At 41.5% G+C, this 20,346-nt stretch overlaps 1 long non-coding RNA gene across 1 annotated transcript in view; it reads left to right on the top strand.

Moving 5' to 3' along the window:
• The first annotated feature begins 1,018 nt into the window (after nt 1-1,018).
• Nucleotides 1,019-20,346, top strand: part of LOC112957296 — a 36,460-nt gene continuing 17,132 nt past the window's right edge. The window contains exon 1 of the long non-coding RNA XR_003251194.1: nt 1,019-1,578. This is a non-coding gene — a long non-coding RNA (uncharacterized LOC112957296). The remainder of the gene's footprint in view (nt 1,579-20,346) is intronic.

Genomic DNA, 20,346 nt, shown 5'->3' with positions numbered 1-20,346 from the left:
TTTATATTTGTAAGAAATAACAGTATGACAAAATAAATACTTATAAATAATTTAAAACATATTTAGAGGCTTTTAATGTTGCAAAATATATGTGTGTAACAGCAGTAAAACCTCAATAAATATGGTTTAATAATTCTTTGTATACTTAACACATAACCATCCTATTGAGTTGGAGAAAACAKATTTAATTGTAAGTTAGGCAATCGGAGGAGTTCAGCATAAAACCAGCTAAGTTTACACCTGTTTTGTGAAAGGCAGGCACAATTATATGCACGTGGGAAGAAAGTAATGCTTATATTAAAGAATCCCTCATGATTGATCCAGTGCAGAAGCAAACTAGCACTTTCTAATCTGATTTTCTTTCATTATATCAAGTGAGGAATGTTTGGCCAGACTCTCCAGGCTGTTAAGACTGAGAAGTGCAAGGTGACTTTTAAAATGGATGGAGGTAACTAAAGGAGAATTTCTCTAAACTGGTGGAATTTCTCTTGGCATTACTGTGTATGCCGGTAACACTCTGTGCCTTTGCTGAAAATTAAAGCTAATGTTTTTAGGGACATGTCAGCAGGTAAGAAGTGAAGAGAAGAGAGATTTCTCTACCTTTTGCTCTCTCAGAAGCTGTGCAGCTGAACTCTGGCTCTATGGCCTCTCCTCTACCCTCGAGTGCAGAGCACACTAKGCTCCCATTGCCTGGGAATTCTAGTTTTTGTGCCTATGCCCTGTCTGCTTACAGAAGAGGTAATTCTTGCCTTACTGTGGAAGAGGGAAGTCAGCTGCCCTTTCTTAGGCAGAATTCCCATTGACTTCCCTGGATGCTGGATTGGAATAAGGACAGCAGAGCTCACACTAGAGAAACGTTCAAACACTCCACATTTGGTGTCACTTGTAGTCTTGCTTGTAATGCAATTAAGCTGCCTGCCTGTAAAGTGTTCCCTTCCTGCAGTAAAAYGACTGTCCTTCAATATCTGCTTCAGATAACCAAGTTCCCTTCACGCAGCGAATTCAGTCCTGGCAAAGGTAAGTACTGAATAACCCAATTGTTTTGCCATTTGCACTCCACAAATCTGATTTGGACTCTCCACTTATTCTTCACTGAGGTAATGCAATTGACTTCCTTGGAAGTAATTGCCGATTACAGTAATTTAAAGGCTTGTCTACATGAAGCATTTTGTACCGACTGAATTAGGGTGTGAAAGTAAATCACATTAGCTCTTCCCCAAGTCTCTGTGTGGACACTCCTATTCTGGGTGCCTTCATGGAGTTTGGATTTAATCCACTTCCAAAATTAATTAACATATTAATTTATTCTGTGCTAACTTTCTCACAGTTATCAAGCTAACTCAGTATTGTTCCCATTAGCTGTAAGCTCCCAAGTCACCTGTCTCTTCTCTTTCTCTTTCATTTATTCCTCTTATCCTGCAGTGTGGTTATATACTCTGCTTCTGAAATATTCTCAATCCTGGAATTGGCCATTTCGGAGCTAAATATTTCATGTTGAGTCCTCTCTCTGTGTCTCAGTGTGATGAGGAGGATACATAGTTACATGTGAAACTCTCAGGTCCCTGCAGTGAAGTTTAGGTGAGCATTTATCTCCCATACTATCAAATGCTATTTTGCGTGCTTTTGTGAAAAGGGTAATGCAACACAGAATGCTGTACATGGGTTCTTCCAGCTATGAATTAGTCTCTTTTATCTGTCTCTGACCACAACAGATGTTGGCAGCCTTTCTATTCCATATCCTTAAGTCAGACTAAGAATATCAGTTCCGCTCAGAGAAGCTGTAGGGGAGAAGTTTAACCCTTTCGGGAATCCTTTCCCTAATTTCTTATCTTTTCTTTAAAGCTCCTGACTTCTGTATTTTAAAGGAAAAAAGTCAGCAAATGTCCAAAGTGACAAATACATCTTTGGGCATCCTAGGAGCTTAAATTTCATAGATTTCTCTTTGGTCTTTTTGAATTTCCTCTCTCTTGCTGGGGACATATAGACAGAGATTACAAAAATCACTGTGAATATTTCTAATATCAAGTTAGCGAGAGAATTTGCATGGAATAGCAGCAGTACTGCAAATGGTTTCTGAGTATAATGTTAAGCATTTCAAAGGCACTGTATTGCACCGTGAACAGTACTGGCCACCTCTGGGGTAAACCCTCCATCCGAAATCATCAATCAGTTTGTTATTTTGCATTGATAGAAATATGAAACATTATTTTGAAGGTTTGAAGGGAAACAACATATTTTTCCCTATTGGCAAAATTACAAGAGTTTCCCATACCTAGGTTCTCTTCAGGATAATTTTGGGCTATTTACTTTCATCTCAAGCGAAAGTGAGCAAGAAAAACAAAGCCATGAATCTACAACTTAAAATAATTATGAATGTTCAGATATCTTATTGCATTGTTCTACTTAAAATGAGGTCAGCAGAGAGTCATAATAAAATAAAAGCATTACGTGTAAAAAGTAATAATTAGGGAAGTGTGTATTCCACCTCCAAATAGTCCTCACAGTCTGTTTACTGCTGCTTTCTCTTTGGGATTGTCAGCTGTCAGAAGGCTCCTGGCAGTGCCAGAAACCAGTTCAGCAATCTTCTGCCCATTCTCCTGCTCCTCTCATGCCTCAGCTAAAGCCCTGTGCAGCCTGATGTGTAACTAGTTACAAATCTTCAAGAGAGGGCTGTAAGGATCTAATTTTACTGACTGACATGGAGTGCAGAAGCACACACAGCTTGCTCATATCCTTTGTGGAGCTGGAAGCGGAGCCACCTTTTTTTTTTTTTCCACCACACAGAGACGCCATCACATATGTTCAGAGGCTGAGGAGCTAAAAAGATCTGGGAGCCACATGTGACCAACAGAATGAGCATCGGTCTAGAGTAGAGTTTCAGTGGGAGATGACTTTTGRGAAAGTTCCCACAGAAATGCCATTGTAGCATTTCTGTCCTTGCAGGGCCTGATTTCATTTATTCTGAGGCTTCTTCACACATCCCTGGTGCTGCAACAAGACCTTACAGTGGACATAAAGCACATCCACAATCACATCAAGGGCTTTTTGGGCTTGTCAGATGGGTGTGAAAGGTCCATGAGTGTTAAGGAGAGTCGGTCCCGCCGTGTTTATTCACACAGTAGCTTCTGCTGAGTCACAGAGTCTGCCTCTCAGCCAGGAAAAAGAAAGGCTGGTTTTCATTAAGGGACATCCATGCTGGCTGGTGGCAGCAGAGCACCAGCGAGCAGAGCTGCCAACGAGGATCACAGAGAACTCACCAGAACTCCAGCAAGGGGGTATTTTAGTGTGATGGTGGCACAGTAGGAAGGAAAGCATTCTCAACAGTGTAGTAAGCCAGCCCTTAAGGCTTAATCTCCCAGCCTTGCGAATGGGCTGATCCCTGCTCTCCTGGCAGAACAGAAGCCAAAGACCCTGGAAGCCTGGAAGGACCACGTGAGCAGAGGAGCCCCCAATCAGTTGGCTTGTGAAGGCACTGGCAGCACCTTCCCTGAGGGCAGCGCAGGTCACCGAAGCTGAGTGAGCCTCCCAATTAGTCACACTTTGTCAGCCCAGCTGCATCCTCACAGAAGGGAACGAAGACCTAAGACACTTCACCTTTCCTTCGAAGGAGGCTGGGAGAAAGTCAGAGAAAAGGTAGCATTTTCCCCAAATTATAGTATTTAGATATCTCAGGTAGAGTTCATTATACAGTTTTCTGTGTGATTTATAATTTTTACTGTGATTTGTAATTCAGGGAAAGCTCCAACCCAAGCAGTTCAGGGTCAGCACTCCTCCTGTTTGCGAATACTGCAAGCTGATAAGTAGGACATGCAGGAGGCCTTGGCCTCCTGAAGGGCACTGTCCTTTCACCAGATAGAGCAGTAGCCACCAGGATCGTCTTTTAGGCTCCAGAGCAGTAGCCACCAGGATCGTCTTTTAGGCTCCTGCCTCCTGTATTGATAGTGTGTCCTTGAAGACCTCTATCCACCAGCTATAATCAGATGTAAGTGATGAGTATTCCTGTCCCCTTAGACAGAGAAGGGATTTGAGGCTGGGGCTCCTGCATCCCAAATGAGTGCTCTAACCACTTTTGTTTAGAAGTGGGATACAGCAACAGCTGCAGCCGCTGCTGGTCTTCTGCAGTTTTGTGGGTTTGGTCCTTTTTTTCATGTGCTTCTCCTCTACGCACTCACAAACTGAATACATCATATTAAAAAAAAATCCTTTGTGGCCAACAAATTTCTTTTTTTCTTGGTTGCTGTGAGGAAAGAAATGAAAATTTCAGAACGGTGTAGTCAGAACCGTCCCTGCTCCTTGCCCATTTTGTTGCTGACCTGGCAGATCAGCAAGTTTTGCGTAGTGCAGCATCAGACAGTGTTGGCTTATAAGAGACTGGTCAGGAAACTTCTCACTGTGGGGAGCRATGGGTTTGCAGTTTGCAGCTAAGAGAGGTCTGCTCTCTCATGTTGAGTGTGTGTTTAAACAATAGCATGTTCTGCAATTACTGGAAGATAATGTTAACTTATTTTAGAGCATAGCAGGCCTGTTGGTGAATGGTGTCTAATAATTGATAGTCAGAGGGCTTCTTAGTCACTTGTGGTAATGTGGTCTTCCTCTTTGCAGGATTATCAGTCTTTTAAGTGGGATCCAAAACTTTCCTCAAAAGAGTGGAATACTAGGCTCAGCCAAGAAACACTTTGAAATGATATTTAACCTAAGGCTGCCAGCGTTACAGAACATGAAGGGATAATATTCTCTTTCTCTCTCCCTCAAATTCACATGCACATGATTAATTGCATTATTTATCCATAGCTAAATACTGTATAAAGCTCTATCTTTATTCATCTTCATTGCAGTTTGGCAGTGAGATATTTTTAGATGCTACATACTGTATCTGCTTAGTGTTAATTTTTCTATTTCATTCATCCATAGTTTTGCATATATGTATAATCCTAATGATTATACCAGAATTGTAGTGCATCTTCCTTTTACACTTGATAAACATCTACTAGTTCATTGAAGGGTATGAAAGAAAGATGAACCAAAGAGTGTAACTGAGAACAATACTCATGATCTCCCATAGTCTCATCAGTTTGTTTGTGGAATAGCTTTCCTAAAGGGGTTCCTAAAAACATTTCAACTTGGTTTTGCATTTGTAAGAATGTGACAAAGACCCATTATCTCCAGGTTAGTTTACACAGCTTTACACAGTGGCACATTATAGATATGATAGAGATAACTCTAAATGAACTGGATTAAATACCAGAAGCACTGTACACATGCCCTGAGATACATAAAACTGATTTAAGGAAAAAGAAAAAAGTTTAAAAAAAAAAAAAGAAAAAAAAAGCAAAGGAATGAATTGAATACTGAGAAAGGTCCTTCTTGTTTCAAAAAGGTCCTTCTTTTCTCAAGTTTCATTGGTAATGTGTGCTTCCCAGTTATCCAGTTTGGTGTAAGTGTGGAGCTAACATAGTTCCTCAAAGGTTACTTTTGCTGTTATCTTTGTACTGATTAGGACCGGGCCATTTTGCWAATTAGGGCTCTGTGTCAGTCAAACAGGCCATCACTGGTTCTCTCCACCCCAGTTGAGAATGAGCATGCACAAAGATTGCGAGGTCTTGGAATCTGAAAATTCCCCTCTCTCATTTTGTTGCCATCTGATGCTTCAGCTACAGATGGCAACCGACTGCGGTGCGGAACAGCCTGTTCCCTTCTGCCGCAGGAAGCCCGTGTAGGATTAATGAGCGCGCGGCCGCGCCGCAGCCCGGCTAGCGGTGGCGTGGTGCCGAGCCCGCYGAAATTGGGAACCACTGCCTGCAGTTCCTGCTGCCCTCTGCGCGCCTGCAACACCGCTGCAACCGGGCAGCTTTTTATCCAAGGGCTGCAGTTCTCCGAGGTTGCTCATTTTAATACTAGCTTGAAAATCCTCTGCCTTGAATGCAGGAAAAAATATCCCTCTGTTGACCATTTCAGTGTTCAAATATGACTCTCTGCAGAGCATATGCTCGTAAAAATGGCATAGATCATCAGAGCAACTYGGTGGTTCACCTCAAAGAAGCAACCGGTGCAGATTTGAACACCATGTACAAATGTGTCCGGCCTGGGGAGGCTCTGAGAGGGAAGAAGGCTCTGAACTGTTCAGCTGAGCTGTAGCAAGCAGAGCTGTTTTTACCTGGMAAGGTGTCCTCTCTCAGGCTATATAGAGCGTGGAATATACAGTCTCGCTCTGGACAGGAAAACTCTTATCTATTYAAACAGATCCTCAAGTTAATTCAGTCCTACCTTCCTGGCTACATCCTGAACAGCTCTTGGAGAAGCTCTCTGGACCAGAAATCTTGAACTGCTTTTTATTCTTTCCACTTTCAGTGACTTGGAAAGATAGAGGAGGACCAGTTTAGGAAGACTGATCCTCAGAGGTGATAGTGCCTTAATGTGTAGATCATCCCAGAAAAGGTGTCCAAAGTTAGRCTTGCCCCTACATGAGGAGAGTGTATTTGCAAGTTAGTATTCTGTGAGCAGGCAAAGGTAAATTTGTAGGCTAAATTATTTCTCTATTTTAATGCAGCAAAGACTCCAATGCTTGTCATGGTAAATTCCATTTGATAAATTCCATTTATATTTTATTTTTACTTGCTTCATTTTGTCCCTCTCTATTAATAAAGTCTCCAGAACTTACTTGAAAATCTTCAGAAAAAAAATTCAGGCAACTAGCTAAAAAACTGTAGCCTGAGTATTTTCTCCTTTCCCTGTATCTTTAAATATTACAAAGGCCTGATGTGCAGAAAGGAAAATATTTAGGGATAAACTGAAGCTGGATTTAAGGAATTATATTTCAYAAGTGTGTAGGTCTAAAAATAGGATTTTTATATTGTTAGTGATAGGTATTCCAAGCTTACCAAAGGACTGCTCAAGAACTCCTTAGGGCTGGAAAGAAGTAAGATGATGGATGTTAAAGTAGTGTCATTTCTAGGCGCTGTTTGTCTTTTTTTTGAAATAAGTGGCTATTTTTCTTGCCATTTGGGAGCTACACAGCAGGATTAATGGTAACTAATGCAGTGTAGGTTTAGACAAAAACGTAGTCCCAGTAAGCAATTTTAAAAGTCTCTCAAACATTATCTGGCATTGTAAATAAACAGGAATAATCACATGTACTGATTTGTTGGCATTAGTTTGGGATACTGCCTTTGCCTTTAAGTACCATATTATTCAAAATAATATCATTAAAAATGTTTTCCAATGCACATCCTCAGGTATTCCATCTGTGGTTTTACTGCATTTTGTAATATTTTGTTCTATATTGTGCATTTTAGTCGTGCAATCTCTCTGGCAAAGCTTACCAATAGGTTTCACAGGTATCTGGCTGCATATACATTWGTGTTGGTTTTCCATCCGTTGTGCTAATATTTCTCAAGGTCGCTGGGGAAGCACTGCTTGTACACCTTCAGAAACGGCTGTAAGCCTTAATAATGACAGATTTGCTTTATAAGACAACTGCAAATACTTTTTCTTCCTTTTGTTCCTTTTTTTCTTCTTCTTGTTCCTTTTCTTCCTTGTTCCTTTTTTTTTTTTTGATACTTCTCACTAAAGATCGGTCATTTTTGAAAATAAGAACATCATAATCCTATAATGCACCTAAACCCAGAAGTTAAGTTTGGCAATTTTAACTTGAGTTAAGGTTGTTCTCTTCCTCTACAGAGATGTTAAAATAAAGGAAACCTGATTGAAAGAAATATCTTGGGCAAAGATTTGCAAATGTTGAAGATTGGGGGAAAAAAAAAGAATACCAATTTTAGTTGCAAAGTGATATCCATTAAAAGAAAAAGAAATAGTGGCCTAATAGTTGTGGGGCAGCTATTCTAGGTGAGTTCCACAAAAGCAGGATAGTGGTCCACACGCAGGGGAGAGAAGGGAAGGCAGCACACAGGATGCTCAGCTGCGAGTCASGCGAATAATGATACTTGAGCATGTCTAATTGTCTAATGCTGCAGTGTGTGTAAACTAGGGCAAGCTGTATAYTATACAAATTAAAAGCAACCCAAGGCTGTCTCCTGTGTGAGCTCTGTTGTCTTGCAGAAGAGCTGTCGCTCTAGGCTTTGATGGGAGATGTGTTTTCTGCACTGCCCACCAGGCAGTTGTAACGATCTGAACGTGCAGGTGTCATTCACTCTGTCTGCAAAATGCAGTAGCATCAGCACCATGTTACATGAAAGACTTTTTCTGTAATTTCTATAATTGTGAATGATCTCCAGCAGTCCCTCCTTGTTGCCTTCAGGGATGCAAGTTGGCAAGTGCTCAGTGGGGCTTTAAATTGTGTCTTTGGAGCAGAGCTGAAGGTCTCGCTTGCGACCTTGCAAGGCAGCGTGTGCAGCGCTGCACATGGGATGCTCTCGGGCAGGAGCAGTGCCGGAGCAGGCAGCACTTGCATCCTCTGGCTTCAGTCATCTAAAGTACTTTGATTTGGAGCTTAATCTCCCTATAGTGAATGCAGAGGCAGGCTCCTCAGAGGGGAGATTCAGAGTACCTAAAGGGGAAACCTACCTCTCTCCATTTTTATTTTTTATTTTTTTGCAGTGTCTTTAACGTCCGAAAGATATTAAGGTTTGAAAAACTCTTGCTTGAGAAATAACCAAAAGAGCTAGTGTTTTCAGTTTAAAAAGAAGAGAGAAATAATGGTAGCTGATGAGCTGCCAAAAAAACAGGAAGAGCAATAAATATTGGGAGCTTTTCTTTTCCCTGTGCTACAACACACAATGTAATCTTCACAATATCATGATGTGTCTTTGCAAGTCATTAAGTTATACAGTAAAGATAGAGTTGGCCAACTCTATACCTCAGTTGCCTCTGTGGAGGTGTTTATATCTACTGAGCATCAGTGTCTGCCTTTTCCTCCCCACAGCCTTGGAATCTATCTTGTAATCTTAATTCCAATCAAAGACTTGCAATGTTTAACTACCTTGTTAAAGGCCTTAATTTAATCCAGAGAAGTCACCTATATTGTCTCTGAGTATGTAGAGAAAGGCACCTATTAAAAAAGACATTAAACTGTGAACTGTTTTTTTCTGCAGCAAGAAGGGCTTGCGGCTTGTACCTGCTCATATGCTTTCCTGTATCCTGTCATTCTGAGCCCAGCTCTTGTCCTGGGGATGATACATTCCAGGGTTTTCCTCGCACAAGATGCTGTCAGCTGCTCGTGTGGATATGCTAGGAAGGCTGCTGTGTCTCAGGGACTGAAACAGTTTTGTCTCCAACCCTAGCAAACATTGCATCACTCCTTYGGACAGTAACTAACATCTGCACAAAGATCAAGGCAAATTATCGGGATATTTAATGTGAAAGGAGATGAGAATCAGTAAAGCATCCATTCATGGCACACAAATAAAAGAGTGGAGCAGGTGTTTCTTTTTGGTAGCAACATTTTAATTGGTGTTAAAGCATGGGAATGGTAGTACTGTCACAAAAGTGGTGTGTGAAATGGGAGGTGGTTTTGTGTTCCTCGTATAGAGTGAAAAAGTATCAGTGAAAGATTTTCATCTCTAAATACCCAAGGGCAAGTTCTGATCTTGGCTACCCTGCTAAATCTCAGTAGCAGCTGTACTGAGAAGTGTCACTGAGAGAATGCTCTACTCTGAAGAGATAGCGGCATGGGCCCTGGACAGAGACTTGCAAAACTGTTATGCTTGGGCCRAGCTCTTCCTCTGCTCCCCTTGAAATTGAGCAGAATTTATCTGTATGTTTTACCTTTGGGCTGTCGTGCTTATTCTGGTTCTTTTGGGATCTGGGGAAATGAACGTGAAAATGATGAAACACACATGAGGGCCTGAGCCCAATGGATTTCCTGGTTCAGGCTGAAGATTTAAGCAGTCCTGGATTATTAAGCAATCCTATTGGGGAGTGTTTATTAGAAGTAACCAGATCTCTGACCTGCCTGAAGTTCCATGTCATGTGTTGAAGGTCACAGTTCAGATGCTCTTTCACATTTCCCTGCAAGACGATTTCAAAGGCAAGAGCCAACAGTTTGCAAACTCCCTGCATAAACATCTACTTTCGTATAATGCAGGCATATGTCTGCATGTGCAGAGATATGCATATGTCTGTAATTATCAAAACTCCTTCCAGGCTCAGAGTGAAAAGAAAGCCACAAACCCAAAACTTTAAACACTCTCATATAAAACCATAGATCTCAGCACTCCCTTTCAAACTTTGGGCAGTGTGAAATYCTTATCCAGATTCGAATTTTGTCTCTAAAGCACATCTCTACTAAAGTTACAAGTTCAGTACACTTAGGCATTTTAGTAGCTATTCCAAAAACACCCAGAGACAGATTTGTGCAATTAAAATCCTGATTACTGAGGGGATCAGCATTTGATGAGGCAAGAAATAGTGGCTAATATCTGATATTATCTTGCAAAAGAAGAGCCCTAGAGCTTGAATTTGTTTAATGCTCATTTGGCTTTCCATATATGAATGATATTGATCATCTTTTGACAAACACTGCTGATGATAATGGGTGAGACTGGGAGCGTAACTTGGTTTGGTTTGCCTTGCTGAGCATAGCATTTAATAGCAAAGAATGATGTTTTTGTCAAACCTTTTGAGGGGTGTTTTCATATGCAGACTCCTRAGCTTCAGTTTTGCAATTCTGTGAGACCAGGTGTTTGGGTAAAGGACAACCTCCTGTGACCCATCAGGAGGACCTACATCTTTTCCAGTAGTGCTGAAGGTGACACCTCTGTAACCACTGGTGATTTGGGTGTACATTTATAAAAAAGGTTGTATGATCTGTGATTTCTGGAACACTGAGTTTGATGACTCTAAAATCCTTCTGAGAAYTAGATATGTTTGTATACTGTCAATCCTTTCCATGAATCAGTGGCTTAGCAAAGAAAAGCACCAAATTACCTTATTACCTCTGAAATTTCATTGCTTCTGAAAATCTGATCCATTGAGAGCTCTGGTTAGACACTGACAATGAATTCCTGTCTTTAATTAAATTGTATTACTTAGTAGTGATTAGAGTTACCATTTTAATTCTTTTGCTCAGTACAATACCACAGTCTCACACTGGAGCTTTACAAAATGCATCTCTCTGTATCTAGAAGGACAAATAGTGTGCTCTGATTAGGGAACTCATGTGATTTGCAGATACTGTAGTTAACAGAGAGATTAGTGTTTCTATGATTTTAAAGATTTAGCTGTCATCTTCCATTTACTTTTAAACCTCACTTTTCTTCTTTTTACTCTAAGGGCATTATGAAAGGAGTTTCTTCTTAAATTTGTCTTGGAGTCATCCAAATCAAGAAAAGAAAATGCGTGCCCTGGGTAAAAAAAAAAAAAAAAAAAAAAAGGAAATTTAAAGAATACAAGAATACTCACAGTTTGCATGAGATGCATGGAAGACATGGAGATTATTCAAACTTTACTGGTAGAAAAAAAAAGACAAGCAAAGAATGAACACGATAAACAACCTGTGCAGGTAGAGAGGATATCTCAACGAGCACAGGACATGAGGGGTGGAAGAAATTAAAGTTATTTCAGCAGGAAGGTCAGGAGCACAAGCTGGTGCTGCACAAGTCCCAGGAGAGAGGAGTGGCCTCCAGGTAAACCTTACCTGCAAATGCCATCTCAGAATCCATCCCCATGGCCTTGCAAAGGCCACACCAGGAACTGAAGGGCTGGTTCAGGCAGAGACTAGAGATTAGGGTCTTAATTAGGGTTCCTTGGGTTAAGYGCAGTAACCAGACAACCTCTGCTCTAAACTACTGACAAAGGAAAACAAGGTTTTTACATCAGTTTAGCAGCTGCAGTGATAGGAAGAATTTAAGTTCTCAGAAACTGGTTACAGGTAGTACAAAGGCTACAAGATGCCGTGAAACAGTGGAGATAGAACAAAATTCCCCATGTAGGAGAGAAGAGAGTTTCTGCTTCAGCTAAGAGAGATTTACTTCTTGCCGAAGGGTCCTGTTTCAGTTTGTTTTAGTCTCTGTTGTGTCCTCCTCTGAAGTACTGATGCAGTGGGAATGATGCCATCTCTGGCAGCTGGTCCCAGACTGCACTGTGCACTCCACTGATACATGGATTTGTCTTTCACCTTTAGCATAAGGGAATGGGTATTGATTCCTGTAATTTTCTCAGTGTCTGAAATTACTAAGTTATTTTWAAGTGATCTGCTGGACACTTGCTAGGATCACTCATTCTTCTTTGTTTGAAATGCAATATATCTGTTTTTTCCTTCTGGTACTTTCCCAGTTCCCAAGTGCTCCTTTAAAGTATTTTTTTCAGAGGTTCTATAATTGTCTAAATGCCATAATTCCCCAACCTATTAAAATAAGTGTTATCCAAGCTGTAGCCTTTCCATGTATAACCTCACTCATAAGTTAATAGAAATCAAATACTACTTCCTACTTATTCAAATCTTTTGCTTCTTGATGGACAATTTAGAAAGGCATGTATTATGTTAATTATTTTAGCTATTCGTGTCAACCTTCTTCCTCCCCCAATTGGTGCTTCATCTCTCCATAATATTTGCAGAAACCTTTCTTCCAGCGCTCTTACAGCTCAATCAACCTCCTTTTCCTTTTCTTATTCTTTTCCTTATTTTTTTTACAGCCTTTTAGTTCTCCTTGCAAACCTTAACTGGCTCTGCCTTCTCATTTAGTTTCTTCCTCCTTCTCCATTTCTAGTACAGATTATTCTTTTTCCTTGGAGCTTAGAATGGTCCCGTGTGAGCACTCATCAGTTGCTCCCGCTGCTTTGCTGACATGAGTGTTGCAGCGTGCAGAACTGGAGAGTCAGCAGTGCTTGGACCTTGATTATGAGAAGACCCTCCCCTCTTGCAAATACTGGAGGGGAGGGGAAACACATGGTGGAGCAGATACATTAATACACATACAATAGCACCAATTGCCTGCAGGAGTAAAAAACCATGAACACCTAACTTGAGAACAAAATTAATTTTAAAATGTAGGTCATATGCTAATATAGTTCCCAGTGTAACCCGTGTAGCACCACCAAGCACAGTGTAGGAGTGGATTGCGCCTTCTTGTTTTCTTGCTGTTTGAGCCACTTTCTGTGTGTATGTAACCAAATTAGCTGCCAGACACAATGGCCACATTAAAGAGAGGATTTCTTCATCTAATGATCGGTAAAAATGCTTTGCATACTCTTATGCTGGGAACCGTCAATTCCCCTTCTTCACTGCTGATGAGCAAAGGACAGAAAAGGAGGTTTTTCTGTCATGATCATGTTACACAATGCACAGGCTTTATTTTGGGGGATTTTTGCTGCTCTATGTACCTTGTCCTTCAGAGCAGTTGTACTGAGCTCTCCTGGCTGGAGAGCTCGAGTCTAGTGGCAGGGACATTGTAGCCTTGTTCTGCATTCTGTGAGCAGACTTCATGCACATGCCCAGTATAATTTGATTTACGTAGGTAGGCCCAGTGCTTTCCAGTAAAGCCAGGTTTTGAGAACATGGTCTTAAGAGACTGTCCCTATTTGAAGTCTCTGACTATTCCCTTAAGAATAAGCCACCACTGCCTGGGCAGTTAATACAGTCTGCGCCTGCCCCTGCCTCCTCTCAGAAGCTTTGCCTGGTCCCAAGAGTGAATCCATATGAAGAACACTCTATATAAACGCTCTGGTAGTGACAACCACCTCCTGTTTTTCTGGGGACGCTTGCAGGGAAGAAGCCATTTGCACATACCAGGTGGCACACACCCAGCAAGCCAAGCACGCTGTGATGCTGACTGAAAGAAACGTGGCCATCACCTTTGCTGGTATCTGAAAGTTCTGGCCCTTAACAGCCTCCTCCTGCGGGCCCTAGGGAGAAGGCTTGGGGCCGTGAGTTGTCCTGGCTGTCCTGTCCCTGAGGACTTCTCTTTGAAAGCTTCAGGGTATCATTGYACCAAAGGCTATGTCAGAGCACGTTGAAGTTTCAGCTCTGATAGGACAGTTTTTCTGTTGCTATTGAACTTACACCTTTGCTGCATAGTTCAGACCTTTGCAAAGCTTGGGATATTTTAATGGAGACTGTGACAATTTCAGAACTGCACAGTAATAACTTATGAATACCATATGCTGACTTGGGTTATTGCGCTGTTTACTGTATAATGATATTGCTTAATTTAATACAGGGCAGATGGAGGGAAATAAGCAGGAAAGGAAAAATGCAAGATAAGCTACTTCTCCAAAAGTTTGAGTAATAAGGGGTAATGCTGAAAAAAGAAAAGGGAGAGCTCACCGAGAACAAAAACACAAGTGAACATATGAGTGAACAAAATGTTTTATGAGGGGGACATGGATGCTCCTTTGAACCCCTAGAACATGTGTGGTGAAAGGTTGCACAGATATGGGGCTTGCTTATACTATCATCTGGAGGAAGCAAGCATATATGCTGTTGCCTGCAGAGCTGGGTAAAGTGTGTGTGTGTATTAAAATGGGAGAACAGTGATGGTAATTAGTATCTGGGGACTTTATTTTTGTCTTGTTTAGTTGTTTGTTCCCACAAATATAAAACACTGATTCTAAAAGGATTTTTACTCCCTTCTAGGAGCATTTAAAAATATTGCCCTTCAATTTATTTATCAAAAGTCATTAAAAGTTTCAGGTCATGTAAAACATTGTTTCAGGCCACTAAATTTCTGTGGGCTTCTGGCTTGAAGCATGTGAGAGGAGCATCAGAATCCCAGTATGTCCCTTCTGTTACTGTGTTGGCTAAAAGCATGTGCTGCCTTTGTTAGTACTTGGTGAAAGCTGGCTGGGTAACGTGGTAGCGGGAGGTGTTGAGAAATGAAGAGCATTGCTTTGATGTGTTGCACCCAAATGGTCATCCTACCAAACTCGCAACTGCCCATTTAATTATCTCTTTAATTATAGTGGCGCCAGTTTGTCCCACCTTAGTAACAGTTGTGCCAGCATTTTTACAATAAACCTTCATTATCTGAGTTTTATATCTGTCCATAAAATGTTGCTGTAGGCAGATACATGGCATATAAGATAGGCGGGATGAAAAACGTAGAAGTCCATTAAAATTGAGTTATAAGTGGGCATCAGGATTTGAAGAAAATAGTTGCAGCTTTGCCCTATGTAATAGACTTGTGGTAAATGTGTGTGTCGTGTGGAGCAGAAGTGGGACCCTCATCCTCCTGGGAGCCCAGCACCTTGCTCCCTGCCACTCTAGGTGACTGATGCTCATGTTGGCATCCCGGTTCCCGGGCAGCAGGGCAGCCGGCCATGCTGCTCTGTCTTTTTGTCTGACAGTCCTCAGCTGATCTGGCAGTTACCGTGTCTGCTGTGATACAGCCCTCCGACCAAGTCAAATCATGTCTCCACAAAGCTTCCCTATCCTCTGCTCTTACATGAAATGCCATGACACATTTTCCGTCTCCATTAGCTTCTTTTGTTTTTCCCCTCTGCTTTTCTCTTGTATTTATTTATGTATTTATTTTTCTCAAGAAGGAGCAGCAATGATTTTTTCCTCAGTCTCCAAGTATGACAGGGATMTACAAACCAGAAATTTGACAAATCAATATTAATGAGTCCCACACTATACATTTTTTCCCAGTTCTATGCTTTCTGTCTCGGAGGYACAGCTTTCAGTGCTGTCTCTCAAGATAAATATTCAGAACAAGAGGATCTTTTCCTGGTTGGCTTTTCTAATCTGCTTTTAAATAACTGATTCCTCTGAGCTATGTCCAACAACMTCATTACCTGACACTGCACCAGATGTAGAGCCTAAGATGGGCTCTCACAGGCTTTCCTTGCCTGTCCATGTACCATTGAATTGCTGTTCTGCAGAGTGTTGCATCTGCTGTTCTGCAGAGTGCGTCTGTGCTGTGACACACCTTGATGAGAAGAAAAGAGCAATGAAAGTGGGAAATTTGAGTGACTGGGAGGAAGAAATTCTTCCTCTGCGCCAGTTGACTTCCTGCCCTCACACAGTTATCCAGCAGACCTGTTTTCAGCAGACCTGTTGTTACAGCTTGGGCTCGCTCACAAATGTTAAGGGACCTCATCAGATACAGCACCCTGAAGTGCTGTTGTCCCCATTTATTTGAATATAGCCAAAGTGAGATTTAATGACTTGGCCAAAGGAGAGCAGCATGGAGTGCAAATGGCAGAGTCCAGTTTGTCATGAGGAAGGGACATTTTACTTTCTTTCTTCTGTTTTTAAAAGGAAATTTGTGAGGGATATTCTCAAAAAATTAGATATTAGATGAGAGTACCGCAACATGCCTTAGCATGTAGTCCTATAATGTATATATTTTCAGAGTTGGAGTTTAAATGTGCATTCTAAGTTTTTTTTATTTTTTTTTTGTATCTGCAGGTGTTCACTTTTATGTTTGTGCAAATCAAGTATTTAAATGTCAAAATCTCTGATATGATCATGTCTTTGGTTCATCTTCCTGATGTGTAGGTAATTGCAGGGGCCTCTGATTATTAAGTAATGGGAATTAACAAGACAAATGTAAACAGTTTTTTCAAGAAGACTGGAGTTGGAAATGTTAATTAGAGAACACAAAGCCATTAAAGAGTAAAAGCTGCCGGCCTGGGGCTGATGAGGAATGCTGGCTTTCCCAACCATTGAGCACAGCCAGTTTCTCTGCTCCCTGCCCTTTTATATGTTTTTACAGAGAGACACTTGGAATAGTCTTTTTTTTCACAATTCAGGCACAGATACTCGTGTTTCTCACCTRGTATACTTTAATATCATGTCTATTTTCAGCATTGTCTTAAAAATACATCCGTGTGCTTCTTTCTGATGCCTAGTCTGGTTGATGCCGAATCTTACAGAAATGCTCATTTTGTAAAAATTCAGTGTTTTCTTTGTTGAAATACATGCAAACAAATAAAGCATAATGAGCAAATGACACAGAACTTTTTAATTGCATAGGAAAAGCACAAAACCTCAATGACTGGTGATTTCCCTGCTGTAAAAGACATTTTGCTTTCTAGTCATGGGTGAATCTCTTGCATCCTTTTTTGTGGCTTTCAAAGAACACATCTTTTTGGAAAAGAAGGAAAAGAAATGGAAAAATAAAAGAAGAAGGGAAAATAAATGAAAAGTTACAATTCTGCATTTTGGTAGATTCAAAAATCCTGTTAGAAAGCACTAATGAAATAAGGGGAATGGCGCAGCTGCTGTTGGTGTAATGCAGATCCTCCTGTTGTGTGTGTGGCGGTGAAGCACTGGAGCATGCGGAGGGAAGAGGAGATGTTGGGTACTTGGGCCAGCAGCCTGACTAGTGGAAAGTTCATCGGCAGACGGCATGTGGTCTGAGACTTTGAAGTCAAATTTACTATTCCTTTCCTTTTTTGCCACGTTGCATCTCTAGGATAGCTAGAGATTTTCAAAGAAGGTAAAAGCAGGACACAAGAAAAGGAAGAAAGTTGGGGTGAGGGACTGCCAAGTACAAATTGCAGAGGCAGCTTGTGTTTCTGAGTTGTTAGGGCATTCTTCAAAGAGGTCAATGTGTTTCATTGCGTTCCTCCCCTTGCCAAAGTAAAGAGAACACTTGCCAGACATGGCAAATGGATGTTCCTCCTGTAATGTCAGCAACCCGCAGGGCTTTTGGATGGCAGTCACCTTCTTTGAGAGCTGCCTGATCAAGCGGTGAGCTTGTGGTCACCTTATCAATTCTCTACACCTTGTGTTTCCTGTGCTGCCTTGTTCCAAGAATTACATGCAGCCTCTCCAAACGTTATGCCATTGCTCTGGTGATTTCATTTATTGCAGTAAAATACAGTCCAAGCTCCTGAGGATCAGAAATTGCACCTATTGAAGATTCCTTTGGGATTATGAGTGGATCCTTCGTTAGCACTTAACCAAAGAAGCTATTAGCCTGGTCCAACAAATTTAATATCTGTTACACAGTTACAAGTCTGAGCACTTGCTCTGGATAAGAAGGACTGAGTGGTTAATGTTACGTTACTAACTATGCTAAGCAAATGCAATTGCAGACTGACTGTTTCTAAAGTGCATAGCAAAATGAATTATAGCACATGACTGAAAGGATGAAATGGGTAAAGCCACTTGAAGGCAAAATGCATGTTTTTCTTCCTACTCCAAAAGGCTTTACTGCAATTTGATATATAGGCCATGAGCTCTGCCCATACATTGCAGGGCCACTTGCACGTGGCACAGTGCCTTGCTGCATGTACTCCCTGCAAAGTTTCCTGTAACGTGCCCTTGCACTGCTGGGCATTAGAGATTCATGAGGAAAATCCAGCAAGTGCTGCTTGAGATTTTTAAATGACAGGCAGATACCTATTAGCATTAATCCTCTTTCTGAATTCTCTAAAGAGCTCTTTGACAAGGGTGTGTGCAGGACAGGAAGCGCTTGACAGGATCGGCTCCTGCTCAAATCCGTCTGTTATAAATGAAGGAAACCAAGAGCCTCCATCATCATCCCAAGCAGTGGCGCAGGCCGCCTGCYGTGTGGGGCGGTCTCCCCACCACAGTGCTTGGCCTCCAGCACGGGCCGGAAAGGCCACCCAGGAGCTGTGCAGGTTGGGAGAGCTGAAAGGCATGGCCACAGCACCAGCCTGCAGCCACATCCCTGAGAGGGAGCACCGGGATGTGTGCGCTGTGGCATCCCAGGGACTTACTGTTTCCTGGCACCACCATCAATTTTCCCTCTTCCTGCTCCTGTGCGTGATGGATTGATGGTGAAGGAGTAGGTGGTTTCTCTGCCACAGCTAAGGGAAGGGACAGCTGGGCACCCCTGAATCCTGCGGAGTCTTTATGGAGCTGAGGAAAAGAAGGGGAATTAAAGTAGAATTAAAGAAGAAAAGATTTTGTAGCTTGGAAGGCTCTGCATTTTTAAGCCAAAGGCAGGATGGCTTAWTGGTTATTTTTAGAGGACTAGGACTAGGTTATCCTGCTGAGGTTAAGTGGGGCTGATGGTGGGATTGTGCGTAGGCAGTGAGGAATGTGAAGTTGTTGTGTTCTGAAAGCTGCCTGGCACATCTGTGCCTGTGCATGGAAGTTTGCTATTTCCAAAGGGTCTGTGGTACCTGTGCTGCACCTCACTGGTGTACTAAAGAATACTAATTGCTTGCTTAAATATAGTTCCCCAAAATTGTCATGCTGGGAGAGAATTAAAAGTTTGCCTGTTTTTAGTGTTTGTAAGTAATTGACTTCCCAAGACCCTATAATGATATGTTACAAATTATATATCTTCTTTAAAATATATATATATTTTATAATCTATAGATTTGCTGTGGCATAAAAGGGAAGAACCTGGCCTAGTGTGTCAGCTGTGGTGGAAACCGTCTGTGTGGGATATATGGAACTCAATGTRCTGAGTGCCTGGGAATTTGAAGGAGTCTGATCTCAGTTACACTAGCACAAACTCAGAGTAGTTCAGCTGATGTTAGTAAAGTGGCTCTGTTTGAAGAGACTGTAAACAAATCCAGGATTTGTCTCACTGTGGCCTTCTTTGAATCTATACTTCATTGATCCATGCTTGTAACTGATTTACCGTTAGTCAGTGGCCTCATAATTCCAGACTTTTCTGCCAAGACCCGTCAACCTTCCCCATGAAGATCTGAGCTTTTCTTTGGGAAGGAAATAATTTAGTTAATTTGCTGAATAAGTATGTGGTAGAGTTTTGTGGGTAAGCCTAAGGGAGAAGATTGAAATCACAAAACACATTTGAACATCAGCTGGCTCTATGAAATTCAAGACAATGAAAGTCAAGACAATGACAACAGMAATTTAATAGTTTACTTAAAAATCTGTAGCATTTTGCTACAAAACTGTGTAGGGAGTTAGGCTTTGAAATGCTTGTGTGTATGATGGGGTACAATAGTTTGTCTTACATCAAGGCTTGGAACTAAACATAAATCATAATCAGAAGAGCACTGCTTGCTCTTGCAAGCTTGCCTCCTTTGCTTGCTGTCTAATAACCAGTCTAGCTACCTCCACATAGAAGTTCTTAATCTTACATTACTTCGTGTAAATTTGCAGTCAGCACTCATGTAAAATGATCAACAAATGCTGGCAAAACTATGTGGTAAATCTGAGAGAAGCTCTGGCTCTGAGAGAAGTTGATCACTGCCTGTTCCTGACCGCCTCGTATCTACTTAATAACACTTCTAACAGCTGATCGTAGCTTGATCTTGTAAACCTGAAATTTATTTGCAAAAGTTTCACCAGGCTGAGTAGCTAATTTAAGCAGCTCTCTGGCTTTGTGGCTCCATGTGGGATATCCCAGTCTGAGAAATAGGGATGTGCAGGAGGTGTAGGGACTCCCCAGGGAAGGGGTGTTATGGAATGACCCTGTTCCCTACAATACACAGCTTTGAAAATCTTTCCTGAATAAGAGCGATTGGTTAAATTCACATTATGTAAATCAGATAAGGATA

This window comes from Nothoprocta perdicaria, unplaced genomic scaffold, assembly GCF_003342845.1.
Source record: "Nothoprocta perdicaria isolate Ctin4 unplaced genomic scaffold, notPer1 scaffold_71, whole genome shotgun sequence".
Taxonomy (NCBI): domain Eukaryota; kingdom Metazoa; phylum Chordata; class Aves; order Tinamiformes; family Tinamidae; genus Nothoprocta; species Nothoprocta perdicaria.
The sequence above is the reverse complement of the archived record's forward strand: the minus strand, read 5'-3'. Positions and strand labels throughout refer to the sequence as shown.